We start from the raw sequence: 13,095 nt of genomic DNA, 5'->3' as shown, positions 1-13,095 counted from the left end.
TCATGCACGAGTGGATGTGCTCGTACAGTGCCTTAGTGTAGGATTCAGCAGTTGTGGTGTAATTCTTGACTCAAAGTGCTTGGACAAATATCTATGTATTGACAGTCATGGTTATAAAAAACACAAAACAAAATGAAAAATAACTCATTGCAAGAATGATAAATCTAAGACAATCAATGTCTTTATTGAGGTGGAAGCTTTGGCCCTACACTCACATGTTATATAATAATTCCATGGTCAGTCATGCAGGAATGTCAGCAGTTCTACAACTGCTTTACATTTAAAGTAAGAAGAACATCATATTCACAACTGCCTGCAGTACAGGGGTATCAAAATCCTGTTATACTGCACGTTGGGAAGGGTGATTTATAAATGAATATGTAGAATGTAAGACAGGAGGTGTGGTTTTGAGTCAGACCAGGATATAACATGACCAGCTCAATGCTTACAGTGAAAGAGATAGTAAAGAAAAGGCTATTGATGAGGAACAAATCCAACTGGATATTTCTAGACTTGGATAAATCAAATGATAATGTCTCAGGAAAGAAGATCTGGGCAGTCTTGCAATAGATTGAAGTCATTGAAACATTGGTAGAATTAGTGTAAGCTATGCACAAGGACCTAATGACACAAGTGCAATGTTTAGACTCACAGAGGTATCTCCCATGTGAGTGGATATGCACCAGGACTCAGCTGTTCAGCTATTCACACTAGTGATGGACTATATTAATAATCAGGTCAGAGGGAACATAGCAGCATGTCACACTATAAGCAGACTCTGAAAAGGAACTTCATGAAATGATAAGAGACAAGAAGGCAAAGTTGAAGGCAGAGGGGATGAAAGTGAGCATAGACAAGACAGCTATCATGGCAACAAATGGGAGAATCAGAAAAAGAGCACAGAGATAGAATAAAAATAGTGGAACAGATTAAAAGCTTCAAGCATGTGGTAGAGGTAGTTGAGAAGAAAGGAAGTCTGACTGTAGAGGTCAGACCTAGAATCAGAGGAGTTGTGTAGCCAACTGACACATGGTGTTTGGGTAGTGTGCATACCCCTCAGCTGTACAGATTTTTGCAGAATGTCCAGATTTTTGCCTCAAAAAGTTGGTCTGTTCCTCATAAAAGTTTTGTTTTTCTGGCAAATCAATGAGATGATCTGAAAAATGACATTAGTAAATCATGTCATACATTTGAATTTCAGACTTCACATCCTTTAGAAAATTCAATTCAATACACACCCTGCAATTCTAGCAACTTTTTAAGCTTATAAGAACAACATTTGAAATCTGTCCCTATTTTGGGCCTTTGTACCCTCATTATGTCAGGCTTTGTCCAGATTTCTTGGCCTAAAAGGTTGAGAGGCATGGTAGTGTGTGGCAAAAGGATACGAAAGAAGACAAAATTCTGGTTAAATGATTCCCTATGTCCTGACACTGTGCTACGGAAAAAGAACTGATAAGTTAAAGTACAATATGATGCAAATACCATCTTACATAAAACAGGTTAAATATTTTCCAGACCACCAAGACATCAGAGTCAAATCAGGGAAAGCATGGCCATACTCTCCAGGAAGTAAAAGTATGGTTAGTTACTGCTATTGTGAGTGAATGCTCATACACATGTTGTCTTGCCTTGACTGATAAAGCATGGTGCAATCATTGGTGCTGCAGTCATATACATTTCTTCCACTTCACTCAAAGACATTTGGTTGTTAACCATATTAAAAATAACTTTAGTATATACACATGATGGATGGTAACTATTGAAGGGAAAAATACTACACTGTGGTTGTTACATTTATCTGGGCTTCCACATATGTGAAAGGATATTCACACACTGGAGGAGTAGAAATGGCCTAGTATAAATGGTAAATAGCAATGCATGCTAGCAGTGGTAACCATAGACAATGTTAAGTTTAGTGAGCACAGATGCACACTTGCTGGGATTAAACTGGAAGGCTATTGACTACTAAGTAGTAGTCTAACAGTGTTTGTCATATATTGTGAAGATATAAAAAAGAAATAAGTGTGCCATACCCACAAACCGCCTCTCGCACTTCAAAGCAGGAGTACGCACATTCTACAGTAGACTGTGATGATATTTTTACAACTGCAGTGCCACAAAGTAGTGCAACATAAAAAGGCTTATTATCCAAACCAATAGTATCCACCATGACTCAGTGGAGGATGGCCCATAGCAGTACTCATATTGCCAGGAACACAGTCAGAAACAGGAAAAGTAAGACAGATAAAAGGGGAAGCATAAAACTAACAGGCAAAAGAACACAGAGCATTATGAGAGGATAATGTGCATGTTTAGTCAGAGGAGGTGCACACAAGGACACCTGCAATCCGGGGAAGGAAGTGTGAGATGTAGAGATACTATGAAGCCAGTGCTAGGCACTAGGACAGGGTGTCAAGTGTATACATATAGCACATGTATTGCATAATACAGAGGAAGAGTGATGGATGTTTCACAATTGATGGGCACGTACAGACAAAGGATGAAAAACTGGTGGCTGGTAAGCTGGGATAGCACACAGGGTATCAGATGTCACAAAACAGGACAGGTACACATCTGGTGAGGGAGATGGTAGGATGCTGAGGACTGTCATATAATATTGACACTCCAGGGAAGGATGTGCCTGAACCAGATGAGGGTTCAGCATATGCACTGTGACTCAACATTGCACCACCATGGACTCCACTCTGTGGTGTTCAACTTATGGCAGGAGGCAAGCTACAACTATTAAATGGCAGTGCTTGACTAAAAGATGCTTCATGTTTCTGTACCAGAGCCTGGTTGTTGTGGGGCTTTGTGGCTACAGGCAGCACCTGTTGTGGATGTCTCACTGGGGTGTCAGGCATGGAGACCCCTTGGAATGCCAGAGCCTCATCAGATCATCTCCAACACCTAAGGTTTGCCATACTGACTATTCCTGTGTAGACAGAAGATACAGTAGGAATAAGGGAAACAGTAGATTTAGGACTCTATGAAGTCAAAAGAACCTATATATAATGTAAAGTGATTATGCTGGAACAATATACCTCCTCCTCAGGGACGTGTTTTTTCCTTATTTACCTACACATTTCTATGTAGTTTCCTATTATTCATCTACACAGTGGAATGTCGACAATTGTTGCATTAAGGCATGATACATAAAGTAATTTTCCCAGCAGCAAGAATAATTAGATGAAAAACTGCTTGCTGTTACCTAACAGTATCACTGAAGCAGTTACATACAGCTCTGGAGTGATCTCAGGTGATGCAGATATTAAAATTCAAATGGAAATAAGGTTGATACTTTTAGGTGCTGGATTGTGAGCAAAGCACACAGGAAGATACGAAAGAGAGGGAAAGTCAAGCTTTAGGTAAGGAGAGGAACTTGCTAGTATAATCTTCTAGCGCTCATTAGTATGAGCTGGATAGATGAGAATGGGAGGAGCTTCCAACTAAGGGGAAGGAACTCCCCAGTATGATCTTCTAGTGCTCATTAGTATGAGCTGGATAGATGAGAATGGGAGGAGCTTCCAACTAAGGGGAAGGGACTCCCCAGTATGATCTTCTAGTGCTCATTAGTGTGAGCAGAATAGATGAGAATGGGAGGAGCTTGCAAACACATATTTGTACTAAGGGCAGGTAACTCAAGTGGCACTAAGTATAAAAGAGACACACAGGTTAGCTGGGTGGACCCTCAGTATTCAGGACCTATGGAATACACTGAAAGAGTAAAAGTATTAATAGCTCAAAGGGGGTGACTTCAAAAAATTATTACTTTCATGCTTATTGACAACAGTCAATGAAAGAGAGATGGAAGGGAATTATATAGTCAAATTAACATAAGGGGAAGACAACAACACATCCACTGGGTTTAAGAACATATTAAGAGCAGGGAATGAGGGGAGGGAGGGAGGGTGAAAATTTTTTCAGCCAGTTAGGTCTGTTGTGGATCAACTTTAAACTGGCAAAAACTAGAGGAGCAGGCTTGATAAAAAGCTCTTGGGCCCCAATTAGACTAAGCAATCACACTTCTACACTTCAATTTTTCCATAAAAACATAGTTTTGCAGAATTCAGTGGATTGTGCCAAGTTCCACACAAGATTTGTGGCAAGCCACATTATATGCAAATGTGCCCTGGCCTAACTAGCATAACTCAGAGCAATGCAGACACAACAAATAACCATCAATATCAGTATAGTTACAGTCAGGTATGGCAAACAATGTATTACAAAGAAATCTCATCCATAAAATGATATATGTACATTACCAAAGTTGGTATGTGGAAGTTATACATACTCAATGTAACGTGAGTAATAGGTAGAAAACACTGGCTGAAGACAAATGTGCATCAGCAACAGTCCTGAAAAGTGGCAAATATCCACAATATGTTAAAGTATCATTGTAAAATGCAGGCAGACGTATATACAAACACCCACTGTTAATTGCAGAATTTATTATAATCTGCAAAAGTTGTAATAAAAAAATAATCAATTAAGGTGAAGTGACAGTCCCGGGTGCATTGCTAGTGCTAACAGTAGCTAACAATGGGTATGGGACATTTGTGGGGAACACAAGTAATGCACACATCCGATGAAGCTGGGGGATAAAGTAGATATGAGGTGAAGTCAAGTCAAAGTCAAAGAACACTTTATTGTCATTCAGAACTACACCACAGTGTAGGTGAACGAAACTGTGATGCTTTGTTCCCAGTGCAAAAACATACATACAGAGAAGGAGGAGAAGAAGAAAATAACATAATAAAAATAAAAATAAAAAATAGAATAAAATAATAACATAATGACCAGATGCACTTTACATATAAATAGAAGTGAGTAACAATGTATGCATGACATTAGTATAACATAAGAACTAAGCAGCATATGGAATGGTCAGCATGAATATTGCACAGTGTGATTTATATAGCACTTGAAAAAGTCCTTAGGTAAGGTAAGGTGTGAATCGATGTTAAATATACGCATCAGTTAGTTATTGCACATGAAAAAGCTTAATACCTATAGTGCAATACAGCCTGGATATGAAAGGATCTGTACAGTCAGATAAATAGCATAACTATGTGGTAGCAGGGGAAGAATGCATTGACGGTCTCCTAACTTGTTTTTCACAAGAGTTCAATAATCTGCTGGAGAGAGGAAAGAAACTGTTGTTAAGTCTAGAAGTCCTACAATGCATACTTCTGTAGCTCCTACCTGAGGAGAGGCGGGAGAACATAATTTGCTGGATGCAAAGGATCATTGGATATCCTCCTGACTCTACTGATGCAGCATGATTCATGTAGGTCTTCCAGAGGTGCAAGAGAGGATCCAATGATTTTCCCTGCTGCCCTTACAACTCACCTAAGAGCCTTACAATCAGAGGTGTTGCAGCCCCCATAGCAGACAGTGATGTTATTGGTAACAATGCTTTTGATGGTACCTCTGTATAAAGTTTGGAGGATGTTTTTTGATAGTTTTGTCTTCCTCAGTTTCCTTAGGAAGTACAAGTATTGCTGAGCATTTTTGACCATATAAGATACACAGACTGACCATGACACAGGAGACGAAGGAGAGGCAGACAAGAGGGCTGATGGAATAGAAAGGTCAGAAGCAATGTTAAAGGGCTGTGGGCACTGGCTATAAACATGTCTGTGTACAGACAGCAAACGCAATACAGTAATGTGCAGCAGTTAAACAGCAATTAGTAAAAGTATATAATGAAAGTAGAATTAAATATCACATACCCATAAATACTGCCAAGCTAACATAAGATGGCAGGTGGCAAACTCACAAAAAATGATGCAAATAGAAAGTGTAAATGTATATGAAAGATCAAATGACAATCATATATATGCAATTATGGCATACCATCTGCGGGTGAATGACACATACATACTATAGCCTTAAAATGTGTGTCTAATGTGCTTGTAATGTTAGGGACATCGACATTTACATAATGGGCTCAAAATAACAAACAATATTCCCATCACCTTATGTACAAACCATATCATGTAAGTCAAGTGCCAGTGTACTGCCTGCCAATATCAAGGTGAGGTAAGAAATCATAATAGTAAAAATGGAATTGCAACATAACATATGTGACATAGAAACATTTAAAATGGCCTGTTAAGGAGGACACAATCACACACATGCAGATACATATCTTAAACTGTTAGTATGTAATTCACATGGCAAGGAGACATTCTTACAATGAGGCCAGGCCAGGCCCAGGGGGAGGATGCCCCCCCCCCCATTGTAGAAGGAAGTAGCAGTCCACAAAAGTCACAAAATCCGGTAGGCCAAAGAAGAGCCATAAAGATGATAGAGTGGACTATTGAGGATAAGAAAGAAATTATGTATTGTTACTATTATGCAAAAAGCCCAGAATTTCCAGACAGCGGATATACAAAAAGATTAAGAGATAAATTAGAGGAAAGAAAAATACTTCCACAGGAAAAACTGTGAGAAGCTTCAAATTTGTGTTCATTAATACAACAGATTTTTAGATCAAGAAACTTTGATCTGCTTGGAAGAAGAAGCATCTGAGAAAGTGCGAAAATGTAAACAACAAAACCTAGATTTTTTTGAAAACTATAAAAAAAGAAATATGGACAGGGGAAAGAAAGAGATATTTGATATAGTGCAATATTAATGCAAAGGTGAAAGTCAAATGAATTAATATAAAGAAGGTACCCCCAAGATATTCAAAAAGAAATACAGGCAAAGGCATCCAGATATGGAAAATTTCACAATAAAAAAATAATATCACAAAGATGGAACGTAGAAAAGAATGTTAGTAAAGTGGAAGTTAAAAAAAATAGAAGTTGAAGTTATGGAGTGCATGCAAAGTGAAGGATTTAATGTAGAAGATCTAACACAGATTACATCACTAAATAACCAAATTGTAGGCAAAGCAACGAAAGGAAAACAGACACAAACTTTTTAGTGCTTTCATTTCAAATTTAATAAAACAGAACTTCATCAGAAACAGACCCATCAATTAAACTCACTTTTAAATACAAAATTCAAACAATCACATGATAAGACGCATCAAATAAAACATCACACGAATACTCATGAACTATGATGCCACAAATAAAAATATGCTTAAAAAGACAGTCTTTACAACTTTTGTGCTTGCAAGAAGCACTTTATATTTATTACTTCATTAAGACCAGGGGGCTGGTCCGCCATTAGCAAAATCTGCCACAAACTCTCTCAACATTCCAAAAAGGTTTTATAATCCCCACTAAATAAATCTATTTTAACCTTTTCCAGAATGAAGAAAAAAAATTTCTTAAAATTGGGCCATACTACAGAATGTCTTGATAATGCATTGGATAAATCCTTTTTCTTTATAGCCAAAACATGTTTGTATATCCATTTATTTAAAGCTCTTATAGATTTGCCTATATAAAAATAATCATATGAATCGCAGAAAGCACAGTATACCACATTATTAGTGTTGTATGTGTAATGTTCCTTAGCCCAAATTGTTTTATTAAGATGCTTAAAAACAAATGTGGAAGTACAAGTGAGAAATCTACATTGTCTACACTGCCCACATGCATAAGTACCTGGATTACAACTTTCAGTTGGCAAAACTTCACTAGTACTTTTCTTCAAAATAGACTTAATGTTAATGGTCCTCTTAGAAATAAAAATCGTTCTGTCACCAAGTACCCTAGTTAATTCAGGATTTCCTAAGATGACCTTCCAATTATCCAGAAGAATAGACCTGATTACTCCCATTTCATTTGAAAAGGGGAATGGGGAAAGCCAAAGTGTAATTTTTAGTGACTCTGATGAAATTACTTACAGTGTTGTTCATCTCTAGTGCCAATGACTGCTTAAAACTTAAAATAGGGCAGGCCTTATGGTCTCTCAATACTTTGACCTCAGAAGAAATCTGGTCTAATCAATGAGAATTATAACCCCTTTGGAGAAAGAAAAACGGGAAAGCTTATCCATTTCATCCAAAAATACTTCATCTTTACTGGGCAAATGACTAAGATGAATAAACTGGCCCTTTACTACCCTTCTTTTCATATGGCCATGATGCAAACTTTCTTGGTGTAAATATTGGTTGACAAACATTGATTTCCTATAAATGCTACTTGCAACACTTTGGTTTACTCGGTCAAATGTTAAATGTACATCTAGAAAATCAATGTGTTCACCAAAATGACCAACTGTAAACGTAAGGAAGTCAGTGGTACTATTAAAATCATGTACAAAAGAAAAAAATAAGACTCCTGATCTCCCTTCCATAGAAAAATCAAATCATCAATATAGCATCTATAAAACGCTATATTGTCTGCCAAAGGGTGTGTAACAAGATGTTTCAACTCCCACATGGCCATGACTAGGTTTGCAAAGGATGGTGTCACACAGGACCCCATATATGTTGAAACATGCCATTTTCAAATTTTGTCTAAACTAGTGTAATGAGTCAAATATTCTCTCATAAATTCTATACCTGTGTCTTGATCAATACAGGTATATAGAGAAATGACATCAAGAGATACAAATTTGAATGGAATGTTATTAAACTTTTCTTGGCTCAATAACTCTAGCAAATGCCATGAGTCACGTAGGTAAAATTTAGACTTCTGAACTATAGGATTCAAAATTTTGTCTAACCAGATGGAAATAGGTTCTGTTTTCAAAAAACTGGCTGACACTACAGGCCTAAAAGGAGGTTGAAGTCTGTCTTTGTGGATTTTGGGAATTCCAAATAGTGTGGCCAGTTTAGGGTGTTCAGCTTGTATATAGAATAATCCAAATTTCCCTGGCTAAACAAATCAAACAAACATGTATCAAGCCTTAAAAAGCTTTGTCTGATAAAGTCAGTAGTAACTTTTCTATAAAAATATTTAATCATTTAACATATTTTGAATTGCTGTACTGTATTCCAAAGACTTCATAACTATATTGGAACCCCCTTTATCAGCTTTCATTACACACCATTCTCTGTTAGATGCTAACCTATCTATAGCCAATGATTCTCCGTGAGGAAGATTGCATTTAATGTGAGAAACACCACAAGAATTTTTAAAGTGCTGTTCGCATAATGAACCAAAAACATACAAGGTAGAATTTAACACTGGATTATAAACACTTTTTTCTTTGCATCAAAATCTGTAAAAGCTGCCCCTGTTACTCCATCAAAAATGTATTTGAGATTGAGCTTTCTTAAATATAACTTCAGGTCTAATATTAATCTAGGCATATTGACTGTATTAGAAGGAATAAAGGAAAAAACACTTCTTAAAACAGATACTGCATCATCACATAAAACATCACCAGTTAAATTAAGAACATTAATTTGAAAACTCAGTTCTTCTTACGTCCCTTCCCTTTCCCCTTGTTCCTCATTTGGACTTTGTTGGACAATCTGGTGGTCTTTTTGTTGCCCAAACTGTCCATCAAAAAAGGACCAGAATTATTAACCACTTGGACTGGGAGAACTGAAGATGTAGTGGGAATCATATTGTCATAAATAGATGTCCCATTTTATTTTGCCCATGAGTATCAACTGTAGGCTGTACAGAAGGAAGTGGAACATTTGAAGTGTTTGGATTAATTTCACTTAATGAGTCTTTACCAAAGCCACCCTTAGCATCTTTAATGGTCTTAACAGGGTAAGCTAAATTGGAAGCATAGGCAGCAAGGTCCCTCCTCAATTTACCTTGCTTCCGATAAATAACAGAAGCTCTATGCCTTTCCACTTTAGCTGAAATGCCAAAGTATTATGTTGAAAAAGCACCACAAGCATCTGATGTTTTAACTTTGAAGTCCAATTTCTACATTTCACTTGTAAGTTGAACTAGTTCGAATTTATAATGCTCAACCAACAGTCTCATGTAGGAAAGCCCAGTGTTATTAAATAACTCCACAAGCTGCTTATAGAAATTGTCCCCTCGTCTAACAAAATTGGGAAATTTGTATGTTCTGAGACCGAAAGGAACACAATTTAAATTGATGTTTTCTTCCAAGTAAAACATTTCTAATAGCAATGAAACAATCTTTGTGCACAGTCTCTCTAATTGAAAAATATTATTTTTACAATTATCATGACTATCACCCACACAGTTAGCTTCTTGTGCACTTACTTGTATGTGGACTGAGTTCTCTGTAGACAAACGAAACAGATTGTCAAAGTCCTGGAAAACACTGATTAACAAGTCATTGTTGTTCTTCTCGTTGTTGTTAACAGTTCCATTCTCCAAATGACCTGCATTACATACTACTTCAGCCAAAGAAACTGGAACTGAAGTGGAGACAGTGTGGTTTGCATCTGTGATGTCATCATGCCTCCCTACTTGGATGCCCCTGTTGCCAAGGTGATTAGACAAACCTTTGCTAACTGCCCCAGTGATGATTTATGTAATTTGTTCACTAAATGCTGCAAAATGCTCAGGTACAGAATGGATGGTCAAATTAAGCAATGTGTCCTGTGTAGAATCCTCTCCTGCCATCGCCACAATAGTGTAAACACAAAAGTAGTAAACCATGTAGCAACCACACTAAACTAAATAACCAAACCGTAGGCAAAGCAATGAAAGTAAAATGGACACCAACTTTTTAGCACTTTTGTTCCAAATTTAATAAAACAAAACTTCATCAGAAACACACCCATCAATTAAACTCACTTGTAAATAAAAAAATTCAAATAATCACATGATAAGACACATCAAATAAAACACCACATGAATAATCATGAACTATGATATCACAAATAAAAAAAATGCTTAAAAAGATAGTACATCTTTACAACATTTGTGCTTGCAAGAAGCACTTTACATTTATTACTTCATTAAGACCAGGGGGCTGGTCCGCCACTAGCAAAATCTGCCACAAACTCTCTCAACATTCCAAACATGTTTTATAATCACCACTAAACAAATCTGTTTTAACCTTTTCCAGAATGAAGAAAGAAAATTTCTTAAAATTAGGGCACACTACGGAATGTCTTGCTAATGCATTGGATAAATCCTTTTTTCTTTATAGCCAAAATATGTTTGTATGTCCGTTTATTCAAAACTCTTATAGTTTTGCCTATATAAAAATGATCACATGAATCACAGAAAGCACGGTATACAACATTATTAGTGTTGCATGTGTAATGTTCCTTAGCCCAAATTGTTTTATTAAGATGCTCAAAAACAACTGTGGAAGTACAAGTGAGTAATCACAGCATGGTGGAGTGGGTCCCCAATGTAAGGAGATGCAGGAAGATCAGGAGACATCTGAAGAACAAGAAGTATGGACATGGGAAAGAAAAAGAGATTTCATATAGTGTAATATTTATGCGAAGGAGAAAGCAAAACTAACCAATACAAAAAGAGCAGCACCAAAGATATTTGAAGATAAATACAGGCAAAGGAATCCGGATATGGAAAACCTTACAATACAAAAAATAAGAAGACAAAGAGGAAAAGTAGAAAAGGAGATTAGTCATGGAGAAGTTAAAGGAATAGAAACTGAGGTTATGGAGTATCTGCAAAGTGAAGGATTCAGTGTAGAAAATCTAATGCAGAAAACACCACAACAGGATAGAACAATGGATACCCAAATTAAGGGGAAACCAGTGGAACAGGAAGCAATTGGTCAGGTGCCATATCAAGACATTTTGGAGCCTTCCATAGGAAATGAGTATAAATGTTCAGTTGAAGCTAGATAGCAAGGGAAGGAACAAAAAACTGTGGAAACTCTGATACAGTCAATGTTGAGGAGTGATAGGCCAGTGAGTTCCCATATGACAGACCAATGGATGCCACAGGATGAAATTGAAGAGAAGGTGACACAGGAAGATGCTATGAACTTTCTATAGAATGCCCGCAGGCAATGGAAAACAAGGGATGTGCCCTCAGTTTGGAAGAAAATGAGCGAAGAGAAGAGTTGCTTGATTTAATAGCTATAGATAGATATTTTAAGATCAACAAAAGAAATAGACTACAGAAGGTTAATAAAACCTCAAAAGTCAGAAGTCTGATAAAACAAATGAACACAGTAATTAGGACTGTCCATACAGATCCATGCAATATAACAGAAGTAAACAGGATATATTATTGTGCAGCTAAACTAATAACTGGTAAAGTTCTACCACAAGAACACAGGGTAGTGAGGGAAAGGAAGGGGAGAAATCAAATACCATCATGGAAGTATCGAATAGAGAAAATATAAAGCAATTAAGACAAGAAATGTCACTGTTACAAGACTATAGAAGAGGGAATAGATCAACAAAAATATTAAGAATGATAGATGTGATAAAAGTAATGTACAATATTAGAATAGACAAGGATCTATCATGCACTATCACAAATAACAAATTAAAAATTTCAGCACAGGCAGAAAAACTTAGAAGCTACAGAGATAAATATAAAGGAAAAGTACAAAATAAAAATGTATTGATGACCCAAAAAAGTTTTATAAAGAACTGGGAAACAAGTTAAAAGGAATTGAAAGACTGCCAAAAAAGAAGAAACATGCATTTTGGAGAAGTATCTATGAAAATCCTGTGGAACACAACAAAGATGCTAAATGGATAAAAAATGTAAAAGAAAGAATAAGAAGTTTAAAGGTACAGGATATGAACTGGGATGAAATAACAGCTAGAGAGATTGAAACAAAGTTAAGAAAAGCCTCTAACTGGAAAACCCCAGCCTAGATGCAGTACCTAATTTCTGGTTAGAAGTATTAACATCTTTTCACGGAGATTTAGCCGTGAGTAAGAACTATTTATATGTGCACCCCAAACAAACACCAGCCTGGCTAACAACAGGTAAAACAATGCTCCTACTTGCCTGCAAGCTACCCCGAAAACTATAGACCAATAACTTGCCTTCTGATGAATTGTAAACTATACACTGGACTTGATACCAACAGAGATTATAGACATTTAGAAGAAAATGTAATTAAGGCAGTAGAACAAAAGGGAAATAAAAGAAAGTCATATGAAACAAAGGATCTTTTGTTGTTAAATAAAGTCATAGTGGGGAACTGTAAAAAGGGGAAGAATCTAAGTGTGGCATGGATTGACTACAAAAAAGCCTTTGATAGTATCCCACATTCATGGATAAAACAGTGCTTAAAAAT

Source organism: Protopterus annectens, chromosome 1.part0 (genome assembly GCF_019279795.1).
Source record: "Protopterus annectens isolate FY-2018-M chromosome 1.part0, PAN1.0, whole genome shotgun sequence".
In the NCBI taxonomy this organism is placed as follows: Eukaryota; Metazoa; Chordata; order Ceratodontiformes; family Protopteridae; genus Protopterus; species Protopterus annectens.
Note: the sequence above shows the minus strand (reverse complement) of the source record.